The sequence below is a fragment of the Schistocerca serialis genome, chromosome 4 (genome assembly GCF_023864345.2).
Source record: "Schistocerca serialis cubense isolate TAMUIC-IGC-003099 chromosome 4, iqSchSeri2.2, whole genome shotgun sequence".
NCBI lineage: Eukaryota > Metazoa > Arthropoda > Insecta > Orthoptera > Acrididae > Schistocerca > Schistocerca serialis.
This window is the reverse complement of record NC_064641.1, coordinates 36,986,394-37,007,178: the sequence shown is the minus strand read 5'-3', so window position 1 is coordinate 37,007,178 and position 20,785 is coordinate 36,986,394. Positions and strand designations below refer to the sequence as shown.

The following is a 20,785-nucleotide window of genomic DNA, read 5'->3' as shown; positions in this document are numbered from 1 at the left end:
TCTTCTCCACGTTGCGTACCGGTCCCCTGGTGGACCGCAGCATGTAGAGACGCTTTACGTGCTCGTCGACGTGCTTTACGCACCTTTAAACGCCACCCTACAGTGGCGAATTGTATCAATTATAAGATTACGTGCGCAATGCCGTCGTATTATTAAAGAAAGCAAGAAAGCCAGCTGGGCTGCTTTCACAAGCACCTTCAACAGTTTTACTCCTTCTTCTGTTATCTGGGGTAGCCTGCGCCGTCTATCTGGCACTAAGGTCCACTCACCAGTTTCTGGCTTGACGGTGGCGAATGACGTCCTTGTGGCCCCTGAGGATATCTCCAATGCCTTCGGCCGCTTTTTCGCAGAGGTTTCGAGCTCCGCTCATTACCACCCTGCCTTCCTCCCCCGAAAACAGGCAGAGGAGGCTAGGCCACCTAACTTACGCTCCTCGAATCGTGAAAGTTATAATGCCCCTTTCACCATGCGGGAACTCGAAAATGCACTTGCCCGGTCATGGTCCTCCGCTCCAGGGCCTGATTCTATTCATATTCAGATTCTGAAGAACCTTTCTCCTGCGGGTAAAGGTTTCCTTCTTCGTACTTATAATCGCATCTGGATTGAGGGACATGTTCCCGCATGCTGGCGCGAGTCTATTGTTGTACCGATTCCTAAGCCGGGGAAGGACAAGCACTTGCCTTCCAGTTATCGACCTATCTCGCTTACCAGCTGTGTCTGTAAGGTGATGGAGCAAATGGTTCACTCTCGTTTGGTTTGGCTGCTCGAATCTCGGCGCCTACTTACCACTGTACAATGTGGATTTCGTAGGCACCGCTCTGCTGTTGACCATCTGGTTACCTTGTCAACCTTCATTATGAATAACTTCTTGCGGAAGCGCCCAACCGTGGCTGTGTTCTTTGATTTGGAGAAGGCTTACGACACCTGTTGGAGGGCGGGCATTCTCCGCACCATGCATACGTGGGGCCTTTGCGGTCGCCTCCCTCTTTTTATTCGTTCCTTTTTAATGGATCGACAGTTCAGGGTACGTGTGGGTTCTGTCCTGTCGGACACCTTTCGCCAGGAGAATGGGGTGCCACAGGGCTCAGTTTTGAGCGTCGCTCTCTTCGCCATAGCGATCAATCCAATAATGGATTGCCTCCCAGCTGATGTATCGGGCTCCCTTTTCGTGGCCGATTTTACCATCTATTGCAGCGCGCAGCGTACATGTTTCCTGGAGCGCTGTCTTCAGCGTTCTCTTGACCGTCTTTACTCCTGGAGTGTCGCCAATGGCTTCCGTTTTTCTGCCGAGAAGACGGTCTGTATTAACTTCTGGCACTACAAAGAGTTTCTCCCACCGTCCTTACGACTCGGTCCCGTTGCTCTCCCATTCGTGGAGACAACAAAATTTTTAGGTCTTACATTTGACAGAAAACTTAGCTGGTCTCCACATGTCTTATTTGGCTGCCCGTTGTACCCGTTCACTAAATGTCCTCCGTGTTCTCAGTGGTATGTCGTGGGGAGCGGATCAAACCGTCCTACTTCGCCTATATCGGTCGATCGTCTGCTCAAAGCTGGATTATGGGAGCTTCGTATACTCCTCTGCACGGCTATCCATCTTACGCCGCCTCAACTCCATACAACATCGGGGTTTACGTCTTGCGATCAGAGCATTTTATACTAGTCCCGTCGAGAGTCTTCATGCTGAAGCCTGTGAATTGCCACTGCACTACCGGCGCGATATACTGCTTTGTCGGTATGCCTGTCGGCTACTGTCAATGCCCGACCACCCGTCTTATCGTTCCTTTTTTGACGACTCCCTCGATCGTCAATACTGGTTGTATGTCTCTGCCCTGCTTACCCCTGGAGTTCGCTTTCGTCGCCTCCTTCAACACCTTGATTTTTCACTCCCTGCAACCTTTAGAGTTGGCGAGAGCCACACGCCACCTTGGCTCCAGGCTCAGGTTCGCGTTCACCTTGACCTCAGCTCGCTCCCAAAGGAGGTTACCCCCGGTTCGCTATACCGCTCCCGTTTTGTCGAACTTCGTTCGAAGTTCATTAATATGACCTTCATTTATACAGATGGCTCTAAGACCAATGACGGGGTCGGTTGTTCTTTTATTGTCGGGGCACAAAGTTTCAAATACCGGCTCCATGGCCATTGTTCGGTCTTCACAGCTGAGCTCTTTGCCCTCTACCAGGCTGTTCTTTACATCTGCCGCCACCGACATTCTGCTTATGTCATCTGCTCTGATTCCCTGAGCGCCATCCAGAGCCTCAGTCATCCGTATCCGGTTCACCCTTTCGTGCACCGGATCCAACGCTCTCTTCAGCAGCTGGTGGACGACGGTTCTCCGGTTAGCTTTATGTGGGTTCCTGGCCATCTCGGTATCCCTGGGAACGAAGCTGCAGATGCTGCGGCCAAGGCTGCGGTCCTCCAGCCTCAGACAGCTTCTTGTTGTGTCCCTTCATCAGATTGTAGCAGGGTCATTTGTCGTCGCATTTTATCGCTGTGGCATGTCGATTGGGCTGCACTTACGGACAACAAACTTCTGGACTTGAAACCTCTTCCCGCGGCTTGGACGACGTCATCACGCCCCTCTTGGCGGGAGGAGGTAGTTTTGGCTCGGTTACGAATTGGACTCTGCCGGTTCAGCCATCGCCATCTGCTGACGGCTGCGCCGGCGTCATTCTGCCCATGTGGGCACTTGCTGACGGTCCGCCACATTTTAACGTCCTGTCCGGATTTTACTCCACTGCGTCTTGATCTTGGCCTGCCATGTACTCTCGATGCCATTTTAGCGGATGACCCAGGAGCAGCTGCTAGTGTTCTTCATTTTATGAAAATGACCAACCTGTCTAAGGACATTTAATTATGCTGTTTTTTTTTAATCCTATGCCTGTCTATCTATTATCGTGTTTTCCCTTTTAGTTGCTGTTTTAAACTTGTGCCTCGCGGTGCATTCCTAATGTAGTCTGGGCGCTAATGACCGTTGAAGTTGTGCGCCCTAAAACCACACAAAAAAAAAATAGTGTACATGATGTCTGTCAGGGGAATCCTCGTCGCATCTAGAAACAAAGTTTCCTACAGACAAAAGGGGCTATACGAGCTGAGTGGAGTAAAGCCGAACGGATGAATGACAACCGCTGTCTGATTGTGTGGTTGATTGGGTTTGCGAATGATGAGCATTGTTATAATTACTAGCTAAATCCATAGATTCAGACTACAGGAGTGGAAATAAACGAATAACAGGTAAGAAAGATTACGTATTACCTTCACGGTGTATCTAAGAAAATGAAATTTTGACAGAAAATTTTTGGGCAGATCGCTATATTAATAAGGGCCAGTTGTACAGTCCCCATCTATCAGTCGCTTTAAAATCTATTGTGGAAGAAGCTCGGAATACGCGTTGTACGAACATGTAGCAACACCTAACCGGAGAATAATCACGGGATAACTAAACCGGTGATTCTGGCAGAGTTAGTGGAGTTAACCTGCGAATAAGCTTTGACATTGGCAGTAACAATTACAGCACTAGTGCTAACAAGTCTGTCTGTTAGAACGAGGAAGAAGAAGAAACGGGGACATCACATAAATTATGGAACAATATGACGATTCCAAGTTTGTATAAAAATTTCGTACTACTACTTTTCGATCTCATACTTGAGAAACTGGAGCATATGAATGAAGTGTGAAACTACTTCCTAACATAAGGCTTTTTGCTTGTAGTAGGCCTAATAGGCACTTGATATTGGTACTTTGTGAATTATAGTCTGTCGTTGCAAAAAAGACAGTTTGTGCCAAAACAGTCTCGTTTATTTGGTGTGTATTACAATTGTTGCAGTATTAGACAGGCCTATTTCGTTTTATCTAGCAAAGAGTGACAAAATAGACGTAATCAGATCGGGAAATCACACCAGTCTTGGGTCCTATTTGCAGTAACAGCTTTTTCAGTATTAGACAACGACATTTCGACTTTTCATGTAGCAAAATATTTCACGAACTTGATGAGATAATGGATTCTTTCGCAGAAAGGAAAGCACGTCGTGTAAAGCTGTATCAAGATTAGAGAGAGAAATTCTAGGAGCTAAGGATTGAAGAAACGTGTATTGTCTTGCTTGTCTCGTTTCTTTACCAGGTTTATGTATCCTATATTTAATTTTGTGTCACACAGTGCAGCAAGTTGTTAGCTGATAGAGAATAAAGAGTGCAAATTTTCGGAAGAGGGACAAGATTTCAAACTGGCAAATTGTAAGCAGGAGAGGCACCACAGGACATTTTAATTTCCACTGTCCTGAATATGGTTTGACGGCATCCATTACAAAATATACACGTTTCAATTCTACAGAGCGAAGAACAGTGACATACGATGGAAGAATGCTGTGTGAGGAGGCGAGGCACTGCCCTTCGGCACACTTATGATCAAATAACATGTTTTACATTTCCTCGAACACACATGTTTTATGCATCAGACTCTTCAGAAAGATGTGTGCTACAAAATGAACATTTTTGAAAATTATTTTTTTTTTTTTACTATCTCAAACACTTGAGGGAGTGGCGGGGTATTGCACCGGTTCGGAAATATCGTAGATCTGGGGCTGATGTGCAGAGCAGTCTGAGTTACAGTGGGGTAGTGGGTAGTCTCCACGTGACCTGTGTGTTACATTTAGTGATTTTACTGTTTCCCCTTCGTTTATTGCTCTCACGTCAAATGAAAACAAAACAGATTTCTGATTTCCAGCTTTCTGATAGTCAAGCAAGCATTAATTGCCTTGCAGAACAATGAAGTTATTTTTGTCGGTTTGCTAAAGAAATTTTGTTTTTAATTCCACACACTGTTCGCAGCATTTTAAGTGCACGTTATCAACTTCTAGCACATATGGCATTATGCCATAATAAAGAACCAAACGTGAGATAGCACAGTACTGGTACTCTAAGAAAATTTACATCCCAAAAACCACATTGAAAAACTTAATATCAGGGAGTGGCCTACTTAACTGGGAATATGGACATGCAAATGTGCACTTTAAACGTGGACATTTTAGTATGGGTCTCGAAATTCTGATGCTCTTGGAGTATCCTCTGGTGTTTTGTTTCGTCTATGACATAATGTACGATCTGTTAATGTTTTACACGTACCAACATACAGGCTCCCTGCGATATCGTAGCTGTGCAATCGCGGTGACGCCTGTCATCGGGCGCTCTCTGGCAACTGCGGAAACGAACCTATTTCTAACAGGTCGCGGGAAAATATTCCGAATGATGGTTTGAAAAGCGTCACCATCAAAGTGCCATTCTGGCAGTTACAACGGAGCTGTGTGATAATGTACGATGAATTTCTTAAGTCACAGAGCGTTTGACCCTCATTTAAAAATCAACTCTTTGGTGACGAGCCATTTAGATGAATTTCAAGCCCAGAAGATAAGACATTTAAGTCGTTATTAAAAATTTTACGATCACATTTGTGCGATACATCGTAAATTGTAATACGCGCATAAAAGACCAACATTGTATGTGAAAGCTGAGCTTCTCTTGCAGCATATTAATCTTACAGACCAATATCATATGTGAAAGCTTTGCGTTTCGTGCAGCAACACTATGTATATTAATTTAAACCATTAACTTTTTCTGTTTGTACATTCGTGCTACGTAACAGTGATGTTGCTATTGGCTGACTACATCACGTGTCCCAAGCTCTAAATACCCGTTGTCATCGGCTGGCGAGATCATGTGACATGAGCTATGACTTGCTCACAGAAGCGCCTCGCAATCTCGATTTCAATGCTTTGGAAAGTAACATGCGGTGTTTGGTGGAATTCGAATTTCTACATTCGTAATACGAAAATATGAAGCGTATATGTTGCTGCACATCAAAGATCTTTCCAAAACGCCTTTTTTTCCCTGTGTTTGGTTTTATAAAGCGCCGGGAAATTCTACTCCCGTGTATAGAACCGTAATCATTCAAAGGACTTATACATATAAAAACAAAGATGAGGTGACTTACCGAACAAAAGCGCTGGCAGGTCGATAGACACACAAACAAACACAAACATACACACAAAATTCAAGCTTTCGCAACAAACTGTTGCCTCATCAGGAAAGAGGGAAGGAGAGGGGAAGACGAAAGGAAGTGGGTTTTAAAGGAGAGGGTAAGGAGTCATTCCAATCCCGGGAGCGGAAAGACTTACCTTAGGGGGAAAAAAGGACAGGTATACACTCGTACACACGCACATATCCATCCACACATACAGACACAAGCAGACATATTTAAAGACAAAGAGTTTGGGCAGAGATGTCAGTCGAGGCAGAAGTGTAGAGGCAAAGAAGTTGTTGAAAGACAGGTGAGGTATGAGTGGCGGCAACTTGAAATTAGCGGAGATTGAGGCCTGGCGGATGACGAGAAGAGAGGATATACTGAAGGGCAAGTTCCCATCTCCGGAGTTCGGATAGGTTGGTGTTGGTGGGAAGTATCCAGATAACCCGGACGGTGTAACACTGTGCCAAGATGTGCTGGCCGTGCACCAAGGCATGTTTAGCCACAGGGTGATCCTCATTACCAACAAACACTGTCTGCCTGTGTCCATTCATGCGAATGGACAGTTTGTTGCTGGTCATTCCCACATAGAATGCGTCACAGTGTAGGCAGGTCAGTTGGTAAATCACGTGGGTGCTTTCACACGTGGCTCTGCCTTTGATCGTGTACACCTTCCGGGTTACAGGACTGGAGTAGGTGGTGGTGGGAGGGTGCATGGGACAGGTTTTGCATCGGGGGCGGTTACAAGGATAGGAGCCAGAGGGTAGGGAAGGTGGTTTGGGGATTTCATAGGGATGAACTAACAGGTTACGAAGGTTAGGTGGACGGCGAAAAGACACTCTTGGCGGAGTGGGGAGGATTTCATGAAGGATGGATCTCATTTCAGGGCAGGATTTGAGGAAGTCGTATCCCTGCTGGAGAGCCACATTCAGAGTCTGGTCCAGTCCCGGAAAGTATCCTGTCACAAGTGGGGCACTTTTGTGGTTCTTCTGTGGGAGATTCTGGGTTTGAGGGGACGAGGAAGTGGCTCTGGTTATTTGCTTCTGTACCAGGTCGGGAGGGTAGTTGCGGGATGCGAAAGCTGTTTTCAGGTTGTTGGTGTAATGATTCAGGGATTCCGGACTGGAGCAGATTCGTTTGCCACGAAGACCTAGGCTGTAGGGAAGGGACCGTTTGATGTGGAATGGGTGGCAGCTGTCATAATGGAGGTACTGTTGCTTGTTGGTGGGTTTGATGTGGACGGACGTGTGAAGTTGGCCATTGGACAGGTGGAGGTCAACGTCAAGGAAAGTGGCATGGGATGTATAAATTGAGGCACTCAGTCTTTATTGCATGCTTTATGTATTTGTTTCTGTTGACGAAAAGTGTACTCATGTCATAGAAATGATACTTGTTTAGCATATCACAAACTTTTTAATAGGCTCTCTGTGGAGTAATCTTCATTGGAACAGTGATAATGCTACATGAAATTCAAAGAAGATAGAAACTGGTAGCTACAATTCAAAGTGGTTTTGTAGCCTGGTTTGATATATTACGGTATTGTGGGAAGATACTCCAAGGAATTAATTTTCATTTTATGATGAGTAAGCAATGGGAATTTCATTCGTGGAATAGTCAAGAGTTCTTAGCAGACACCATTGTATTGATGTGTTACTTCAACAAGTCTCTTATATATCTGACAAAATTCTACCACAGGCAATTCAAATGCCATTCCATAGTGCAAGGGTGCCTTCAGTCACTCCTTGTCACACACATGCTGAGACACGGGTTCTGCAGGCTACATAGCAGACAGCCCTAGTGCGCATGTTCTGTTCATTCATGAGCTGTTTGGCCACCCCTGCTCTTGTGTGCTTTGTGGGTGCAGTCTGATAGTGTACACTATGGCCCAGTTGTAACATTGGCCACCCCTGCCCACCTGTGCTCATGTGTACCTGGTTGTACTTGAGCTGAAACAACCTCCTTCGTTATCAGGAAATTATGGATAGGATAGTAACTTGAACATTACTCGAAGACGAAAAGTTTACTTCGCTGCAATATTAATGCTTGAATTTTGTTGAAGTTTGTTGTGTGACAGTGCTAAAAATATCCATATTGATATGTTGGTTGGTGCATCCAAGTGTGGAAATGGATTGGATGAGGAGGTGGAAAAATAATTAACTAGGCAATATCATTAGTATTTTTAGTGTGGAAATGCTGTTTCAGTATTCTTGACACAACTTGTTTGTCCTCTTATTAAAGCTTGCAAACTAGTTTGTCTGAACTCCGGATTTCCAGTAATACAAAAGCTGGAGTGGAGTAAGCAGATAGTAAATTTCATGTCAGGAAAGTGTGCAACTGCGTCATTCCTGATTTAAATAATGAAAACTTCACAAGTTACTTATTTTTTTCATACTTAGCACAACTTGTTTCGACAACATATTCTAATTTTCCAAGTGCAATTGTTTACATGATAGTTTGGTGATGTGTGTGTGTGTGTGTGTGTGTGTGTGTGTGTGTGTGTGTGTGATTTTCTAACTCTCTTGGGTGTTTTTTAGGTTAGACTGCAATTGGAAAGTAGGACAATATGAATCTGAATATTTTTAAATGTTAATGTTACAAATGGTATTTTTGTTTACTTACTTATAGGTATTGTGCTGCCTCTGTTATATGGAACATCACCCACAAGCAAATCACTTACTGTTCCTTTGCAAAACGTGCTACAAAGATATAACACCACCATTGTTTCACAAAGTTTGTGTGTGTGATTACAATTCTTTTTTGCTAATGAAAAAATATTTGTGAAAATTGTTACAGTTATCATACACAAGAGAAATGTTTGAAGAAATTAACTGATTCACTATCTAGTTTGTCATTGAGAGTATTTTCTCATTGCTGTTTGTACTATACACAAGTTCCAAGCTCCTCCATTAAATCCATTGTATGAGATTTTGGGAAGTGGCGGAGTATCTTAAGATTTTCTTCTGCGTTTTTGAATGGGTCTGTGGGCTGGGTATGTTCTCAGTGGGAGGGAACTTATAAAATGGGGATATTGCCGAGAATATTTCTTTGGCCCGGGAAGATTCCCAAAAATTGGGAATTTCTGAAAATTTTTAGATTTTGAATGTTTTAACACTTGGTTACAGTTAAAGAACCTTAAAACTATGTTAACTAAGTAAATTCATACATTTTAATCAAAGATTTATAATTTCCTACATTAAATCTCCTTGCAAATTCCGTGCAAAACATCATTTACTGCTAGTCTAGCATTAAAAATAATGTAAAATAACGCTAGACCTACTAAGTTTAGGGAAGTTGAAAGCCCACATTTCTCTGAATGAAACGTAAACTTGCTAAATATTTCTAGGTAGGTGTAATTCTCAACCGGCTGTCATCTGTAGTATTTTTTAGTTTTTGCAAACGAATGACTAGAGGTGTTTCACTTTCAGAATTAAGACTTCTCATTTCTTGCAGTAAATACAGATGGTAGAGCACTTGCCCGCGAAAGGCAAAGGTCCCGAGTTTGAGTCTCAGTCCGGCACACAGTTCTGATCTGCCAGGAAAGTTTCAATAAATTATGATTTATAAATTTATTTTTCCATAAATATCGTTTTTGTCTTGGTAAATGAAATGGTTTGTTCACACTGAGGTTTCGTGCGTCATCGCTGGCTGATTGCAGCCGAGTATGTTGCTCTGTCATTACTACTGTTTTTCCCCGTCCTACCACTCTCCTCAGCTTGCAGTCAGTGCTGCCACTTCTTGTCGCTAGCCTAGCAGCTGCCAACAAGACAGGGAGCATGAGGTGGTTTGTTTGGATCTGATTCTCAGAGACTGTAAACACAGCAGCCGGAGGTTGCGATCATGTGTGCATGCGTTCTATCCGAGTGATTTTGTGCGTGCGTGCGCGCGCGCACGCTGAAAATTTTGTTGCGAGAGTGTGATTACCTTTCCTGCTTGAGCACAGCACTACAGAACGGTGGGAGGGGGAACAGTGCTACCAGCTTGGCTTAGAACTAGAATGAGTTCAGGGAGAGGAGTGGTGCAAGGGCAGCAGATTATGTCATGATGCCAACCAAGGGCTGCGTGTGTGGGCGCTCTCTCGTTTCCTGACAAGAGGTATGACTGAAAATTTTGTTAGAGGGTGTGATTGCCTTTCCTTTGTGCCTGTCTGTGGGTCAGCAATAATCTGAAGGCAAGTTGCTACCTATCCTCATTATTATTGATTCTCAGAGTGTTTGAACAAATTGTTTATTGCATGGATTGATCACTGTGGTCTCATTTCATCAGCATGCTGCCTGTGGCTCGTGAATAGCTGGCCACACGGAGTGGATTTCCGTGATAGGCCAAAACCACAAGCCGTTTCTGTGGGTATATGTAATGGATCGGGCCTGCCGATCTAAAGCCATTTGGTTCCCACTGATGTGCAGGTCCTAGTCTCACCGATCTGTCTGCAGGCCGGGTTTGTTTGTTTTGTGTGTAGCGCAATGCAGTGGATTTTCATGGTTTATCTATGGGCCCAGGACTGCAGTGCTCCTCAACAGGCTAGAGGCCATAGGTGACCAATTTCAGGAATTCTGACCGTTTTACTACAAGTATGTTGTACAGTGTGGCGTTTTATAGACATTTTAGTTGTTCTAGTACATTTTTGCATTTCAAAAGTAGTTTGTGTTAGAAGGTATGGCCAGTAAGAAGAAGAAAATCGTCATTGTGGGGTTTGTATGCTATGTACTCATCTATTTCTCGAAAGAAAAATCGCACAGTGCCTGTAAAATAATACGTAAAACACAATGGGTAATAACTGACAATAATGAACATAGTAGAACCAATCTACGCCTAGAGTGTTCGTTGACACAATTCTTCCCTGCCTAATGCACGTTTTCAAGAGGCCTACTTTTTTTCTGAAGTGATTTCTGAACTCGGTGAAGGTATTTTAAATCTGGCTTGTGACTCCAAGGAAATGCCTATTTTCGCTTTCCTTTATGAAACACTCATACCATTTGGCTTGCTTTCTCCATGTAGAAACAGTTCATTACTAAAGATGTCAATGTTAGTACTTAGAATTCTTGCTCACATCAGGAAATGCCACCTGCTTGCAAGTTTCTTAGATATTGCCTCTGCATCCACCTAGAAAATTCTGATAATTCTCTTAGTAACCATGTCGTCTGTGGTATTATTAAATATCATTTTCTTTATTGTCACAAATATTCGACTGTTCCTTCTGAATACATTCCAATATATGAAGTTGTGGCTATCGTGGTACCTGAGAACACAGCTGTTTCTATCTGAATACGACCCAGATTTCGCTTTTTTGGGGATGTGAGAACGTTACAATGTATCTTGCTTCCAAATACATCGTCCGTGCACCACACATTCATTGACTGTGTAGAACCAGTAGCTGACACACCTCCTTTCGTTCTCATTATATGTTAAGATGAGTCTCGACAACATTGCCGCATGAATCACTTAAGTACACCACTAGCTCCAATCCAGACATTTACCATCTCCTGCAGAAATGAATACTATTGTTGAGTATTTGTTAAATTTTAAAGTCGATCTACAAATGGATCCAGGCAAACTGCAGTTTAAACATGGTAGAAGTTTTTTTGAAAGGTCAAAGTAAACTGTATACTTTCCCTTGGTTGGCAGCATGACATAATCTGCTGCCCTTGCACCACTCCTCTCCCTGAACTCATTCTAGTTCTAAGCCAAGCTGGTAGCACTGTTCCCCCTCCCACCGTTCTGTAGTGCTGTGCTCAAGCAGCTGCGAAACATGGACTGCAATATCTTCTAATGTGTAAGTCATGTCTAAGGGCAGCAACTAAAAAGTAAATAAAAGATCGAAATCACCATTCATTCTAATTCCAGAACTTCGCTTGTCGCGACATCTACTGATACCTGTTGGTACTATTGCCATGATCGGTCCTGTAACTGTAATTTGTTGTGACAACAGTTAACAGTTTAGTATTATTCATTTAGTTTGTTAGACATTTCAATCTGGATTAATTTTCCTTGTTTCATCCCAGTGCTGCCTCCATGTTGTAAAGCAGATCAAAAGTCTGGGAAAGTTTTTTACCTGATATTCTAATATGTGAACAGCAGCAGATTTTTTCATTTGCAACCCACTTAGTAAATCATTACCATTTCTCATAATAAAATAATGGACAAATTTGTATTTTAAGCAGAGCAGTAGACTGTTCCAGTGGCTAAGTAAGTTTCTCGCATATCCCTTCCACTAACAAATGTGATGTGATTGTTAGAACAACATTGATACTGAGAGTGCTTCAGCATATTGGGAAATCTTGAGCGTGTATGAATGCGAATATTGCTTGCTCAGCTCTACCCTTCACTGTTCTTTAAAATCAATGTGCTAATGACCTCAGTAGTCAAAGCATCATCTGTAAATGTAAGACTACTTCTACATTCTCTATTAAACAATGTGAAAATGTTAATCTCAGCAGCAATTCTTCAATCTACGATTATAAGACGAAACAGTATTTTTCAAATGACAAATTAGGCTTATTGGGGAAATACGGTAGTAAATGTTTATCCTTGGAATGTTTTCAGTAATGGAACTTTGACAACATTCAGGGAGGTTTTGAAATCTGATCTTTATTTTATTATTACAAAGCAGTTACTAGCTGCCATTCTTACTGTGTAGTTATTTCAAATTAATATTGAATGCAAAATTTTTATTGATAAGTGTCTGGAAGTGATGGAGATGGTATGGTGATGAGAAATGTCGCAGGTATAATTAATATAAAACTTCATCACAGTAAGATTTATTTTAAACTTAGACTGTGTTAACATTAGTGATTCTCCTGAAGATGGCAGACGGATGGATCGCCAAAATATGGAATTGTGTCGAATTTAGGCTCTGGCAGTAAACAGGAGGAGAGTAAAGATTTGAGCGATTGTAGCCTATTCTTAATAAGTGTTACTATTGAATTCTTGATTATGACTTGATTCAGTTTATTATGCATTTAACTGTTTATTATCGTTCGTCCTGTACTTTATTGAATACCTTGAAAACTGTCTTGTGACTGTGTGTGGAGATGTTCTGCCCGAAAAATGTTCTGTGACCATCAGAGTGGCGATGACATTGACACATGCATGAATAAAAGGACAAATGGTTCCTCCAAGACCCTGCCTCCCTTGCCAGTACAGGAACACTCTTGGTACATATATCCTCCACAAGCCACTGTGAAGTGCATGGTACATGGTATCCTGTACCAATAAAACCACTGTCCCTCCAGGGATTCCTCTTTGACTTCCTAAAGCATCTCTGTAATACTTGTGTGTTGTTCGAACCTAACTGTAACAACTCTAGCAGCCCGCCTCTTGATGTGCTTCAGTGTCTTCCTTCTATTTTACCTGATGTGGATCCCAAACACTTGAGCAATACTCAAAATGGGTTGCACCAGTATCAAACGCAGTCTCCTCAACAGATGAACACACTTCCCTAAAATTCTCTCAATTAACAGAAATTGACCATTCGCCTTCCCTACTTACAATCCTTATATACTCGTTCTATTTCATTCCACAACATTATTCATAGATATTTGACATGACTGTGAGAAGCAGCATACTACTAATGCAGTATTCAACCATTATGGATTTGTTTTTGCCACTTACCTGCATTAACTTATTCTACATTTAGAGCTACCTGCTGGTTATTATACCAACTACAAATTTTGACAATATCATTACAAGAATAGATTTCTACTTCCCGTATAGAGGAGATGAGTCAAGACAGGCACAACAGACTGCTAAACATGGGAGATTTTCACCAAAAGTCCGCAGCTAGTGGTCTGGCGGCTAGCATTGCTGCCTCTGGATCACAGGGTCCCGGGTTTAGATTCCTGGCTGGGTTGGGAATTTTCTCTGCCTGGGGACTGGGTGTTCGTGTTGTCTGTCATTTCATCATCGTTTGCCAACGTGGCAAGATTGGACTGTGTACAGGTTGGGACTTACACACACACACACACACACACACACACACACACACACAAAACCACAGCACAGTAGGTGGCTTTGGGAAGGCAACCCTGGACATGCTGCTGCTGCTAACTCCTGATTATGGGAAACTGTTCAGGTTGCTCACATAGAGGCACCTAGAAATTGAAGTGAGATTTGTCTCTCTGCAGGTTTGTTTTTAAAGTGCTCAGCAAATGTGCGTGGGTGGCACCAAAGGTGGTCTTAGAGGGACCATCTACAGATTTCTTTACGGGTGTGTCAGTGTCACCCTTCCCTCCCGTTCCCCGTGGTCATGCTAAGAGTGCGTGAAACAGAAGGGTTGAAATAGCATAAACACTATTAGCTGCTGTGAATCATGTTCAAATTTCGTTCTGTTCCACAGTGCACAGGAAATGGTCATTTTTGCCTTTGCAATGGGGGTAAATGGACACCCAAGAGGGAGTGGTTTCATTGACGCCCCAAGGCCGTTTAGTGACAGTTCTTAGCATCAGTATATCTGAAAGGATTCCTGGGACACCTATAAGAAAAATCACCTTATTTCGATGCTGCACATTGCAGTTCTGAGCTGTCGCAAAAAGACACCAAGAGGAGGGAAATGTTAGTAAGAGGAGTGTGATCATCTTCCCATTGTCTGACGTGGTCTACAGTGGCGTTGGTCCAAATTGTGGTGCAGTTTGGTGCCAACGTGCCATCACTTACTCACCTCACATGAACTACTGTGCTCCGACCCCCCCCCCCCCCTTCCTTCCTTCCTTTCTTTCTTTTTTTTTCCCCCTCCCCCCTTGCTGTTCAAATCTTCACTGAGTCCAAGGGTGACTTTGCACATCACCAGGCTTTTGCACATCACAGAGGAAGATCCTAGGCACCTTTGAGCCAAATTTTAAATTCACTGATCACAAGGGGAGACAGTTACAGGACTTTGAGAAAGGGATCCTTTAGTTATGTTGTGCAGGGTATTTTGGCTCTAATGTGCAGTCTCCAGCCACATTTACAGTTGTTGTATTTGACGATAGGGAGGAACTTTGTTGATAACATATTTTTGCTCTGTGTGACAATATCTAATACCCATTTAGTTACTCAGCATTTGAGATGTGTAATCCAGTTCTCTATTATCCTTTGTAGTTGTGTTCTGTGTATGGCTGTTGAAAATATAGGACACATTTAACTTTTCCCCAACATTTTGATACAGCAAACCATTTGAAATCAGTGTATTGAAGTTAAACTGTGATCATAACAATAAAATCAGAGGTGAGATCCCTTTAGTAACCATAACCTTATAAATCCTGGGATTGATGTATATGCAGGGGGTGTTAAGAAATATGGGAAGACTGTGAGAAATGTGCACTTGAACATAAATGCAGATGTTAGGCAGGACTGCAGGTTTCGCAGTTGTATTTGACCATGTACCTGTGTGTTGTCCTCAGTATGTTGCAATTGTCAGTTGTGGTCAAAACAGTGTTCTGTATGGTTGTGAGTGCATTACGTCTGCTAAGGAATTCAAACATGGGCAAATTGTTGGTACTCATATGGTAGGTGCTTCCATCACCAAGGTAGCCAAAATGTTTGGTGTTTAAAGAGACACTGCATCAAAACCTTATACTGCATACAGGAAAAGCAGAAGAAAACATTGTCTGGTAAGTCACAATGCCGATGAAAGTTTATGTTGAGAGATCGTGACTGATTAATTTTATCACAATCCTCTTCAATGACACTCACGATCTCTCAACATAAACTTTCATCGGCATTGCGACTTACCATTCCCCCGGACAACTGAGCAATCCAGGAAAAAACCTGTGAATTTTTTCATCTGGGAGAAAGTGGGAAAACCTGGGAATTTGTTTAGGATTCTGGGAAATTTTCATTGTTATAGTTTCCAGTTAAATTTTTGTAATTTTGACTGGTAAGAACTGATACTGTAACTGTATTCTGATACTGCAGAGTAATACTGCAGCAATAAAAAAGAGGAAAAACAAAATAAAACTAGTTAAAAGGAAATCAAAACACAGTGCATACACCACTGTCTCCAATAGCAAAATGTGTCAAAGGCTTTAGGATAAAGCATATGCAATACTTCATAACAAGAAATTGCTTCAACAAGTGAGAAGTCACAACTGTTTACATTAGGTTCATTTGAGCAGTTGCCAGTGGGCTCATGCACATGTGCAGTTGAATTGCATATGAGCATAGCTTTCCCAGCTACTGGCTACTTAAAAAAAATTTTCTGGCCTGCCGAAGCTGCTAGATTTGCGCATGCGTAGAGCAATCTGAATTGGAGTGGTAAGGGGGCTAGTCTCCATGTGACCTTTGTTTACCTTTAGTGACTTTGCTGTTTCCTCTTAATTTGCTTTTCATCTCATTTCAAATGAAAACTAAACTAATCTAGGAAGTGAATTAAATACATTCACATAATTATGGGAAGCTAAAATGTGTTATTGGTTTCACTTCTCTGATTTTATTTTATTTCCACGTTTTCGGAAGTTAAACATTAATCATGTTGCAGGTCAATGAAGTTATTTTTGCCGGTTTGGTAAATTAATCTTTTACACAGAGGCAGTCACATGATTTGAAATGAAGTGTTTCATTCCACACTAGTGGCTACTTTTAACTGTTCGCTGAATTTGAAGTACACAGTTTCATCTTCTGGCATCAGTGGCATTATACCATAATACAGAATCAAATGTGTGATAACAGAACTGGTACACCAAGAAAACTTGCATCCCGAAAACCACATGCGTAGTAACGCCTGTTTTCTGGTGCTCTGCTGAAAGAAAGAAACCTATTTCTAACAGGTCGCAGGAAAATATTTCACATGGAGGTTTGAAAAGCATTACTTTCAAAGTGAATTCCTTCTACGCAAGATGAATTGTTAGAGATGATGAGTTTCTTAAATCACAGAGCATTTGAGGACCAGCCACTTAGAAGAATTTTGTGCCCAAAAGACCAGACATTTATTTCATTATTTAAAATTTTACTAGTGCATTTGTGTAGCTTAGTGACACACACACACACACACACACACACACACACACACACACATGAAAGGTTAACTTTTCTTGTAGCTTATTAATCTTAAAGATCAATATAATATGTTAATGCTTTGATTTCCTTGTAGCTACACTGTGTGTATTAATTGAAACCTTAACATGTGCTGTTTGGTGGAATTACAATTTATACTTTCGTAACACAAAAATGAGCACTGTACATGTTACGCCACATCAAAGGTCTTTCCAAAATGCGTTCCCACTCTTGTTAGGTTTTGTTTTCTAAATTCCCGCAAAGATGTTCTGCGCCATTTATAAAACCTTAACCACTCAAAGGATTGAAAAAACTTCACAGTTTTGAGGGAAAGTATACTGTCACTTAATATGGAAAAAGATGTTCACCTGGGAAAAGTGTAATTTTAACCAGGAAATGCAGGAATTTCTTTTCCTTGTCTGCGTATACATCCTGTAATGGAACAACGGCTGCATAAGTCGTGCCAGAACTGAATCTTGCACTCGTGAACCCTGTCATCACAAAAACTACATGAAGGGAATCCCATATGCAGGGAATTGCAGGGTGTGAGCTGAAGGAGAACCTGGTGCCGAAGCTATAAAATCTGTGAACTATGGCACAACAGAAGAATATTGTTCAGTTGGGTAAGTCTCAGTCGCACTGTTTCCAAGCTAATTTTACATTCCAAGGATCAAACGAATTTGGTGATGATTTGGGCAGCCATACCATGGTATTTCATGGGCACCATATGAATGCTCTGCAATGTCGCTTTACTGCCAAGGATTGTGACTGTTTTGGCTGAAGAAGTCCATCCCATAGTACAGTGCTTGTTCCCCAATGGTGATGCAGTGTTCAATGCTGACAGGGCCCCTGTTCACACACCTTGCATTGCCCAGGACTGGTTTTATGAGCACGAGGATGAATTTGTCACATTTCTGGCCCCCCGTCATCAGATCTCAGTATTGTTGACCTTTTGTAGCCTACTTTGAAGAGCAGAGTGCACGATTCCTATCCACTTGACTCATCATGTGAATTGCCACTATTTTGTGGGAAGAATGGTATAAGATTTTTTGATAACTGCACATAACCTATATTTATCCATTCCAAGGTGACTGGAAACTGAAACACCACTGGTTTTATTTTTGTCCATCCCCTTTAAATCCTGAAGACAGACCAATGCTTTTACCCTACTTTGAAGAAACTCGTCAAATTTCTTGATATGCTCGAGAAGATGCTAAACCATCAACTATTCCAATAGCAAGATAATATTCAGTTGGTTATTACGAGAGGAATGACTTCCTACATCCAGATGTTTACCAAACTTATTGTAATTGGTGATCACATTATCTTGGAAGATAGATGCAGTCACTTGCTGCAAACAATTTATATGGCATTAAATGAAGATCACCTAAAATGATTTCTTAGACGCAATTATCCTTGTGTCTAACAGTAAGTTTAGTTTTCTTTCCTCTGCTTATTATCTGTTACAGCTTTGAATGAAGAGGTGTCCCCATCACCAAGTTATTTAGTGTATCTAACACTATACTGGGCCTCAGATGAGAACATCCTAACAACTGCAGCTGCCTCCATGCCCCCACTTGAGCCACTATAATTTTTGGAGCATGCTACTGCATGTTTTCTTGCTACAGTATCTCACTGTCTTCATTGTTGTACATGTGCTTTGTTGCACACTGGTGGCAGTATTTAGACGTAATTTCTACATCTAAAAATTTACCCGAGTCAATACCAATACAGGGATGTGTAACCCCTTTTCATCCAGGTCCCACGCGCGCGCGCACACACACACACACACACACACACACACACACACACACACACACACGCGCGCGCGCGCACACAGACAGAGAGGGGGGGTCAGTAACATTTGGAGGAGATTCACTGCCGTGAATATCTAACCCAGGATATATTTCTTTTTGGTTACCAATTACTTCACTGCTTTCTGCATAGAAACTTTGGCAGTATCGCATACAGCATCAGACATTTATTTATTTATTTATTTATTTATTTATTTTTTTCAAACTGTGCCCAAAATAGGCATGTTCAGAAAACCACACAATAAATTACCTCCTTCCCTGCCAGGTCCAAGGTGTCTCGGAGTGTATGCTAACCTAAAATTGCTTTCATAGGTAGCAGTGTCAGTGTTTAAGGAGGAATTCAGAGCCACACAGATTACAAATTAATTTAAAATCACAAGCTATTCCCACTCTTCATTCTTCAGCAACAATCATGCATTCCGTATTTTTACAGCTAACACATGAACATGAAAACTTTATAGCCTGGCAGAGAAGCTCTAAATCAATAAGTCTGAATACAGTGGAATCCATATCATCATCATTCACACACCTGTACAATTCTCCAATCACTACTTTCGATGCTGAAGCTGAGAGCTTATGTTCTTAATTTCGCGCTGCTTCCTCTTTTTTGCTGGTAAACAGTTTTCTATGAAACCTCTGTTACCTAAACAGTTTTCCCACCACCCATTATGCATAAATCCTGACTTGCACGTGAAGGTTCGAGCGTTCAACCTTCCACCTACTAATATGTGGTAGTATTGTCAAAATGTAAATAAACGATATGCAAGAAAGATATCAGCCAAAGATATCGAAAGAAAATAGCCTTCACACTGACAAAAATTCTGCTGAAGCAAGCAGTTTCCCAAATGTCAGAAAAGGTGGGAGTGGCTGCTAGGGCAGAATTGAGCAGTTTAACAATTTAAAGGATTTCTAAAGCTGCCACCATGATAAAATTCACAAACAACATAAATTAAACTGTGTGGATCAAGAAAATATATTGGACAAAAATCCAGTACATCTACACCCCCCCCCCCCTTTTAAGGAATAAATGAGTAGTAGACACATCGAAACTGAGAAGTAAAATGTCTGACCCAGTTTAAGCATCTGAAACTACTTTCACATATTCATTGTTTAGAAAGTCTTGTATGCCGTTCTGTGGAAACAATTTTGTTTAGGTAAACTGACTACTCGGCTTGGGATAATCTTATTCAGAATTGCATTGTCACAGGGTCAGGATACACACATCAGTTTCTATAGCAGAGTAAAGGTTTATTAAAATGTTGTGCTCAGTCACCTTAGAAACGTCTCGCAAACAATTTAAACTTGAATTTGAGTAATTTTTTTTAACAATTCTATTAACTCCTTCAATACTTTTCCAAAGGTTTCAATTAATTCATATAAAACTTGGTTTTCAGTGCCCATCTGAACCCCCCTTTGAAGTACAGTACAGGGAAAGAATAATTTTGCTTTCACAGTATCTTTTTTTAAGTCTCTTCATTTACATTTAGTTTTGTGTATGTGGTTTTATTGTATTCAGCAGAGTATATTTCTAATGTGACACCTTTATTAGAAACTTTGCAGTTACTGTACTGCAATAGTGAATGAATACGTCATGTACTACTAACTTCCTTGTTTGTAACAGTATGTTACAGGTACTAGAAATAAGTTTGTGGCAATTTATTTGATTGTGTACTCTGCAGTTAGAGGGAAGTTTTAAAGAATAGGAACCTGTAGAATGTTTTGAGTGCTGACTTGGTGATTGAATCATCTCCTCCTCAAGGGTTAGAAATTACTATGTGGCATTATTTAATAAATTTTAGGCTTGGAGGAGAAGTTGGATAAGATTTCTATGCCATAGTTGCTGTAAGTGAGGTGCTCACATAGCATTTAGAAATGTCTGTTTGAGACTTGGAGCATGGGTGTTTAAGTATTGGTAACACTGCCGAAGATATCATGTATAACGCAGACGAGGCAAGTGAAGTTGTGAATTTATAAAACATTCACCATGAACTG

General features: G+C 41.6%; 1 protein-coding gene across 1 annotated transcript in view; it reads left to right on the top strand.

The window, feature by feature from the left end:
- LOC126475331 (ADP-ribosylation factor 1) overlaps positions 1 to 20,785 on the top strand; it is a 55,318-nt gene that overhangs the window by 32,392 nt on the left and 2,141 nt on the right. The gene's annotated exons all lie outside the window — the stretch shown is intronic.